Source organism: Buceros rhinoceros, unplaced genomic scaffold (genome assembly GCF_000710305.1).
Source record: "Buceros rhinoceros silvestris isolate BGI_N320 unplaced genomic scaffold, ASM71030v1 scaffold475, whole genome shotgun sequence".
Taxonomy (NCBI): Eukaryota; Metazoa; Chordata; class Aves; order Bucerotiformes; family Bucerotidae; genus Buceros; species Buceros rhinoceros.
In genome coordinates, this window is record NW_010410898.1 from 51,367 (window position 1) to 60,878 (window position 9,512).

General features: G+C 45.2%; 1 protein-coding gene across 1 annotated transcript in view; it reads right to left on the reverse strand.

The window, feature by feature from the left end:
- Positions 1 to 9,512, reverse strand: part of LOC104493123 (neuron navigator 2-like) — a 52,492-nt gene that overhangs the window by 37,443 nt on the left and 5,537 nt on the right. The window lies entirely within an intron of this gene.

The following is a 9,512-nucleotide window of genomic DNA, read 5'->3' on the forward strand; positions in this document are numbered from 1 at the left end:
AGCAACACCCTCTCCCAACAGCACTGGCCACCAGACCCGCCAAGCTTTTCCACTCGTCACCTATCAGCAATTTCACTTTCTATTCTTGTCACTGCTAGAAAGAAAAGGAGTCAGGAAACATGCCCTGGCCTGTATGAGCCCAACAGGACGCACCAGAAAAACGGCCACCCCGAACCGAATATCCTCAGCCGGTAAATGGAAACCCGCACGTGGGCACCGGTATTTGTTGAACGTTGACTACAAAGACTTGAACACAGAAACTGTCTCCAGCCAGCACTGCCCACCAGCTCTGCCAAGTCAAATACACAGGGTAAATTATAACCAGTGCTGCCTTTGTGACAGATACAGATGGTTTTCTCAAATAAAACTCAGAATTAGACATCCTGTAGGTTCCTTCACTTAGAAACCATGGCATGTTTCTCATGTGATGATGCGAGACCTCTGCTCTCTGCGTTTACAGTGATAGATGTGGTGTTTTCATGAGCTTATCCAGAAAACCCTTTACTGATACTGAAACCAGTGCCTTCCATTTAACTCGGGGCTCCACATTATCAGTCCTCAAAGGAGGAGAAAGAAGATTGATTTCATGTGAAATTTTTTAAAGTTTTACAAAGCCTTACGGAATATTCCATCAGACTTCACACACAATGAAGAAACAAGGAGGACCCTTAAAATCCGAAGTCATGACATTAACAATCCTTGAAAGGCTGGAGGAGTTTTGGGAGAGGGGACTTCTCCCCTCAGTGACTCATTTGCACTATTTCCTAAACACAATTACGCATAGGAAATACCAAGGTGACATTGCAAATTCTACTTTCCCCAGAAGGCTATAAATACTAATGATTATTGCTTTGTTTAAAATACATCTTCATTAGCAGTTATCCCAATCAAAATATATCTTTTTAGAAAGAAAATAATACGTTGCTCCAGGAGCGCATTTGCTGCTCCTGACTGTTTGGATAAAAATGCGTCTCAAAATTAAGTTTCAGGATTTCGCGGCACTTGGTGGATATCCCAGAAATGAAGTAACAGGCGTAACCTAAGGACAACTGAAGCTCATCCACATTCTGAAGCCAGGTTGAAAGAGATCTAGCCACCAAAACAAAAACCTTATCATCATGGATGCACCGTCTTCACACGTGCGCGTTGACCCTCTCCATCACAGTTTGGGGATTTTAAAGAAAAGGACAGTTTGGGCACTGACCTAAGGCTGAAGAACTACCCTCAGCCTCATCTCTTACATCCCCTTCTCTGCGACCCCAGGTAAAATCTCAGCTGTCCTGTGCCTCAACTCTTCCTCTGCAAAAAAAGGGACAGATCTTCAATATTCACTCACAACATGCCCAGTATAACTGGGGCAGAGAAAGCTCCGGTTCATGACGGCCAGGATTTCTGATCGCATCAAAGAGCATCCAAAGGGCGTTCGTTTTTGTACTGCGAATGGGGACTCGCGGGGCTTGCCAAAGCTAACCTGCTCTGTGAGAGGCAGATGGAAGGGCTGCAGAAATTTTCCTAGTTTATTTTGAAATTCGGCTTTTCAGGGCTCTTTTCAGGTTTATTTATTCAAAACTGAAACTTTCCTTTGAAAAAGAAAAGGGGGGTAAAGGGTAATTTCTTTGAAAAATATCCCTGGAAATATTATTTTTGGATCAGCTTTTCAGGATCAGGCCTTAAAAATATTTGAAAAGTTGAAGTGGATAATTTGTGGGTTATTTGAGATCTTGAGACATCCTAAATGACAATTTGCTATGCAACAACAAAGTCAACTTGGCAAAACAAATCTGAACAGAGCACCCTGCCTCTGGAGAACCATTAATTTAGGATATAGGTGAAACTCTTTGCCAATCTCAATAGACACTTAACTCGATTTTAGCACATACCAGACTAACTGAATGTTATTGGTACTAAAATCTCTGCTAACATACAACTGAAGAGAGGAACAGATGGAGAGAGCCATGGCTGTGCTCAGTAAATCCATAATGAGGAGCGTAGCAAGCCGCATGGATGCTTCATTTCCACCTTCCCCGGTTGCTTGCAGCAAAGCCTTTTCTATCCAGGCCTTCCAGACTGTTTCTAGTGCTGTGCAGCTGGGATCAAATGTAAAATGTGACCAATACCTAGCGAAGACGGACTTCTTCCCAAAACATCCTCGAATTCTACATAAAACAATGTTTTTAAGAGAGCATGAATGCTTAAAATGAGGGACTGACGCTCAAACCACCCAACACAGTAAGTGCTGGCTCTCGTACACGATGATATTTGCTCAAATCTGGCTCAAGTGTTGAAGGCTCTGTATATCATTAACTTGAATTTGCAGCAGGAACTCAAAATTTAAGGCAACTTGCGTAGAAAGAACGACACAGGACTTCTGATCACAAACAGTTCAGAAGAAAGCTTTGTAGTAATACTGCTGCACTCTATTAAATGATTAACTGTAAAAATAAAACCACTTACCAACCAAATATTTACGTGAAGTTACGCAAATAAATGACAGATTCTCCATTACTGCAGGTGAGGCGACAGCACACCAGCAAATGACCTGGTTTCGTCAATCCGAGTGCACCCACGCCAAGCAGCAGCACCGGCCATCGCGCGGCTGCGTCATGTGAAGGACCTCTTGCAATGCAGCTGTTGACAGCTGTTCACGTCTAAAAACGAACCCCGGGGAGGGAGCTGCCGCCGCAGCCCGTTCCCAGGCGTGGAGCACCTTCTCCTCTTGGCTGACGGGCAGAGGGTCACAGCTTCACCTGCTCCCAAGGGATTTATTCCGGTGGCTGGAGGGGCAGCCACACACATGTGCCCCCTCCTTCCCTGCACCTGGATCCCGGATAACAGCTCCCACTGAAATTCTCCTGCATAATTGCTTAGGGCAAGCACAACTTAAATATACTGCTTAAATATACTATTTATTATATATAAACGTACTACTTAAATACAGACAAATATTCCGACACAGAAGCTGTGACCTGGTTTCCAATATTCAAGGGTGAAGAGCATCGTACCTCATATCCTATAAAGAGAAACAAAGACCCAAGCGCGAGGAGAACCTGCCATAAAACCAGCTTTACTTCCTACAGACCTGACAGAGACATTTGTCATATTCCTGTTGAATACAGTTTCCCTCTACTGTTTCTAAGCAGTGCAGCAGACAAGGAGGTTTCTGCTGAGGGAGCAAAGCAACGTGCACAACTCTGAAAGCGGAATTAAACTACGTAAACACGAGTGGATACTTTTAGTTATCAACCTAAGCTTTAAACTGGTTTTGCTGCTGTTTTGGAAGACTACAGAGTTTTCTTCATAGTCAAGGTTCAGAAAAAGAATTCATTCATTTCCCCAAAAGGAGAAGAATAACTGATTTTTCACTTCCACTCAAATCCAGTTAATCTTTTTCCTTGGAAAAGGCTCAGATTAAGCCTGAGTAAAAAACGTAATTTATCCCTGAAAGACTCCACACAAAATTTAGTCAGAGAGAGCGCAATTTTTTGCTTGTGATACCAAATTCAACACCCACAGAGACTCACGTGCGGGTTCACGTGCTCTGCTGCACCTCTCCTGGTCTCAGCCAGCTCCGTTCCATATGCCGCATGCGCCCTAACACGCAGGCGTTGAGAAGTTAAAGCCCGTCACTCATGATTTCCCATTTCCCTCCATTTATGTAAAAGACAGCAAGCAGCTATGTGTTTGCAGTGTGTTCCTTAAAAGCCATATTTATGTAAGGATTTTACATAAATAATAAGCATGGCCAAAAAGAAATCTTTGTCTAGGTGTAGATACAGAAGTGAAAGACACAGAGACCTCCACCCATGTACGTGCAACGACCCTGGGCCCATAATGTACTTCGTGGGTCTTGTACTTGGTTCACCACAGGTATTTTAAAAGTGTTAATTCAGTATAAATTAACAGTGAAATAAATGATCAAACAGAACCTGACTCTGTCTTTATAGTTAAGCTCACGCCTTCTACCTTTTCCAATAAATTTACTTTCTCTCTTGCTTTTTATCAAACCTCACACTGTTTCAGAGCCAGAAGATGTCCAAGTTCCTGCATCACAGGACAGGGCGAAGATTTGGAGCACACCACCAGGGACCAGAGATGATCCCTTACAGGAATGACAGACTCATCAGTGATGAGTTTTGGAAGCTCTTCCCTCCAGAAATTAAACAACTCCTGTTCAGCGACACTTTATTATGCCCTGTGGCAGGGAGATGCCTGCACTGGCCTCTCCCAGCCCAGTCTAGCTCTCTTTATCACACCATTGTCCATGCAGGATGATGGGAGGGGTGAGAGGGCGGCTTGTGGTTTTCTTTGGACTGCAAGCTCTGCAACACAGAAACCTACGATCCTACCACACCTGCCACTGCTAACCCCACACCGATGGTAAGCACAACAGCATAACAACAGTCCAGATCTCTGGGGGAAAACAGAGACAGTAAAATGGGTCTTATCTAGGAGCAACCGTCATAAAGTGAGGGAGAAGGGCACCCAAGTACACGCAACCTGGCAGATCACCTCTGTAGTAAATCATTCCCATACACATGACAGTGCAGGTTCACGCAGGATCCACAGAGACCCAGGAAGCTTAGAGAAGAAGCTTTAGGCATTCCTAAACTCAGTATTTGGCCACGTGCCTCCCCAGGCAGCTGAAAGCACTGAGCTGGTGCCTGCCACCGGCCAGTCTGGCAGGGCTCTGGGTAGCATCTTCCCCTCCAGTTAACCTTCAGCTGTGAGGAAACGTATCAGGAGTCAGGGCCAAAAGAGACCGTTTGTTACCATAGGAACATTAGAACAGATTGAATTTCTAAACACATACTGCCGGTAAGAACCCAGCTCCCCAGGCAGAGCGGGGGGAAGGCTCACCAGAGGACAGAACAATTCCCTTTACTGCATTGCTCAGAACAGCCTCGGAGTAGGGTTACTTGAAAATATACGGCTATATTTAACCACTGGGACACGTTCCCAAAAACCCCACGCTAGGAATTTGCAGAGGAAAAACATGCTAGTGATGCTTTTGATCTTGCCGGCAGCGCTGCGCCCCAGAACTAGCAGCACATGCCCAGGCAACAGACTCCTGCTCAGCTTTGGGGAACTGGTGGCTGATTGACCAGACTTCAGCCCCACCATCACCATTCTCAGAGGTGGCTGGAGCAACAGCCTCACAGATACAGTGCACCCAGCTATGGCAACACCCAGACAACACTGGATGTACGAAAACACTCAGGATGTTTAGAGGGTAGGGTTAAAGCGGACGTCTGCTCTTGAAAGAGCAGAGAGAGAATTATTTTCTGTGAGAAAAATGCAAGCAACTAAGAATATTAAGAGGGTTTTTTTGATGGATTGTTTCTTACAGCAGCCAGTTTTAGTTATTTGAACAAAACACATCAGCTCATCCACTCCGTGGATACTACACACACAGAGTTAGCTGCTGGGGTGAAGCAGCTTGTACTACTCCTGCCAACCAGCTCATTAACGTGCACCCAGCTATACTGTTTAAGGATGGCCCACATCACACCACCATTCTCATTTATTATTTCAACTCATTAAAATGCCTTCTGAGAACACAGAAATATGTCTTCGCATGTGCCATACACATGGACAGTAATGAAGATTTCAGCATCTCATAAAAAAAGATTCATAGAGCAGGGGGTGGAGCTGGCAAGGGTCACACTGAGGAGAGAAGAGGCCACCCAGCTCTAACACCTGCTTGCTTCAACACCACGGTCCCTTCCAAGCTGGAGAACTTCCATACAAGCTGTTCTTTGACTTTGGGTGTCACATACACTACAGAACAGCTTGTTTTCAGAATACAAGAAATCAGTCAAATATTTAAAAAACAGTCAAATTGCCATCACTGGAGTAAGGTTTCCTTGCAAATCAAGTCATCATATTGAAAGCACAGCCTTCATCCTGACTCTCAGGAAGTCCTTGGGAAGAAATGTCAGCTCTGACCCATGCTGCAGTGCAAGATTTTTTATGTTTTCAAGACCGACAGTAGGAGAAACACTGAGCAGTATTCTTTTACTAGTACAGCTCGGTGTCTGCATCAGCAAGAGATGATTCTTGAAAAACTTCTGGTCAACATATGAAACAATTAAATATCTCCTTTTTGTTATTTGATAACACAGATACTTACAGACACAAAGTGATCATCCTTAAAAATAATAAAACCCAACCACAAACCCACATGAGAAGCACAGCTATTTCCTCCTCTATTTATAGGAGGGAACTGTGCTGCCGGTTCAGCCTACAGGCCTTTCTGTTGCTCCAAATTCTTGTCTTGGGTGTCCCACAACTTCCCCAGACTTAGCATGAAAGACCAAAGAGTCTGGCGCATCCACCTCCAGAACCACCCATCCTCCTCCCTTCACACCCACAGCTCTGCTGCCAACCCACCCTTCGGGCTTCGGTAACAGGAGTAACACACCATCACTTCTCTGACGTTCACACCTCAAATTCTAGTTCTTTCTAGAGTTTCATAATCTGTGATTTTTTAAAAATTATTATTTTATTTTGAACCTTGGAAAAAGTGAGTTTATTTTCTCATTAGTCTCTTCTCATACTTTTCCCTTAAATGGATACAGAGATACATAGACGGTGCCTTCAGTACTTTTTACCTTTACGTTCAAGGTGGCAGAACACCTCTACCCCTCCGACAAGACACCTTGCTGCTAACACTTATCCCTTCTTCCAGTCCCATCTGCAGCTAGCTGTGTTTCAGCTGTCCCTGTGACTGCCAACCCATCCCCTCACTTGCAAGGATCTCCTCTCTTCTTTGTCTTCAAGCCCACATTTTCAAAATGGACTTTCTTTACTTGTCTTTTCTCCTCAGTCACTTCCAGTCTAGCTGACAGGGTCTTCTCTTTTCTCCACCTCTCTCTCCACTTGAATGCTCTGTTCTTTCATTGCGTCCTTTGCCTTTCTCTGACATCATCTAATCTTCACCATCAGCTCATCTGTTATGATTTATCGATCGCACATAATAGATAACACAACAGCCTCCCTCTCCCTCCCTCCTTGCTGTGCTGTGTAAAAAGGATGTTTCAATATACAAGATGATGAAACGCTCCACTATCACACTGTGCAAAAACGCTGCTGTGAAACTTCCTTCAAAACCTGTGAGCATTTTCCACCACGTAGTTCCTCAGACAGAACACAGTCCCTATAGAGCAAGATTTCTACAGGCTGCCAGCACAGCCAGACTTGGTCCATAACACAGAGCACGTAACAACTCGCTTAATTACTCCGTTAGTCGTTTACCTTCTGTTTTACAAATATAAAGTGATAGGAAGCTTTTTTTACAAGAGGTAACACCCAGCACTAGACTAGCAAAGGTACCCACGTCCATAAGCATCATCTACGTTACCTAGAAGAGCAGGTATTGAGCGGTCCCTCCTCCTGAAGGATGTCAAAGCTTTAATATCAGCCCCAAAACAAGAGGCAAATTGAAAGAAAGGAAGCGGGGGAAAAGGAAAAAGATCTGATTTTCTCTAAGAAAACACTCTTAAAGAGAGCCTTGCTGGGGTTTGTTGATCCCCAGCTTTCAGACGTGTGTAGGAGAGGAAACTGGTCTTGTTTTACTCTCCCTCACCCAGTTATCAAGAACTATTCCAATATTTTCTGGGGCTTTGCACTAAAAACCAAATGCAGTTCTGGTGACGGCCTCCAAATTGTCTTGGTTCCAGAGCCTGTGCTCCATACAACCTATGGATGGTTAATTAACCATTTATTAACCACAGGATTTTCCACACACCAGATGGAACTGGTCACCACAATTCCAGTCTTTTGTTTAGAGGGATATCTACAGTGCAAAACCAGATAGCCTGGGGAAAAAAAAAAAACAAAAACAATCAACCCTGAGATGGGTCTCGGGCAGAAGAGATTGTATAGAACAGTCTGCAACAGACTACATAAAAGCCAGCCAACAGCAGAGGAAGGCAGGGCTACTCCCCACAGCAGAGAAACCCAGACAAAATGACGAGAGGGGAAAGGTTCTCACCTAAGAGATTTTTCAAGGAGCCAGCGGGGTCCTTGTCATGTCATTTCTGGCATCGGGACCAGGTTGATAAGCACTGATGGTCCCACATGGTTCTGCAGTACTACACTTAATTTGACAAGGCTTATTAGCGCTGGCTTCAAGCCTGACAGAGCCGAGCTGTCTCCCGTGCTCAGTTTGGGCACATTTCTACGATGCACTCTCACATTGCAGCAACGGGAACAACAACGCAGAGACCTGATCTGGCTCTGCGCTGAGCTCGCTAAGGCTTGGCGGGATTTACTGGCTTAGGACTGTGCCACATGGAAGCAAACACACTTGCTTTCACACCCCCCTTAATGGGTTCGAAAGACACAGATTTGGTCCAGCTTTCTAAACTGATATGTCTGGCTGGACGCGAGCTGGCTCTTCACAACTCAGCTCACATATGCCTCGGTTCACGGCATCCCGAGCCTGCAAAATGAGAAACTAACTGCCCACAGGGGGAAAGATGATGGCAGAAGGCTTCCCTCTAAGCTGTGCTGTATTTCTGTTTAAAGAGCAAAGGCACATCTCTTTTGGTGCCCTTTTGTCTTCCACCACCACCCCACCCCCCCAAATCTACACACCCGTGGTGCCCACCTTGCAGACCTTACGATATAGACATGGACACCTGTAACTGAAAGATGCATTTGAAAAAATAAGACTAGACGTGACCTGGTTGAGTGTTTGAGCTGGATCACCTTGCCTCTGTCACCCCTCCGGACCCGACACAGGCACCAGCTCCCACACTGGAGAACGCTTCTAAGCTACAGTAAGAGGAAAGCACATTCAAACTGCTGCATCTTAAAGAAAACCCCAACAAACAAAACTAAACCACGGCAACATATGCCTTTTTCCTAGAGGAGACTGACAAAGGGTTGTCTCCTTAAACCCTGCAAGCAACTGAGTGAACAGCACATCTGTGAAGATACCGATGTTCTTGCCTTAGTACCTTTACTGCAGGGCGACGAAGAGCTCTGCGAGCGCGCACACTTAATAAAAGCAAACCATAAGCACAATCCTCGTTTTTCTCACGTGAGGAAAACCGCCGGGGATGCCTAACTATGACTGATGCACTAGGTTGCGTGAGTGGGGGACACGGTCTCACTCACTCTACCCTCCTGAGTGACCGACTGCAATAAACTCAGTGCTTCAGAGGGGTAAGTGCAGAACCAACATGCCTTCCAGCCCTCTTCCCACCTCCTGACCCAGCACACGCCTTCTGCCTGCCGCAGGTTATAACTTCTGTTAGCAACCTACAGCGCGCAGCCGGCTACCCGACAGATCGACGTTGTTCCGTCATTGAGAATAATGACTCCAGCGTGAGCTGGAGTGACAACGTGAGCTACAACGTCCTGGAATTTGTTATAGACTCCAGTCCTGAATGAAGTTCAGTTCTTACGATACACTTGTGGAACATTAAATTACAGTAATTGTCAACATTTCCTCAATTATTTATATTCTAGACAGCTGCTGTGGCTAACGCCGGAATAGGAACCAC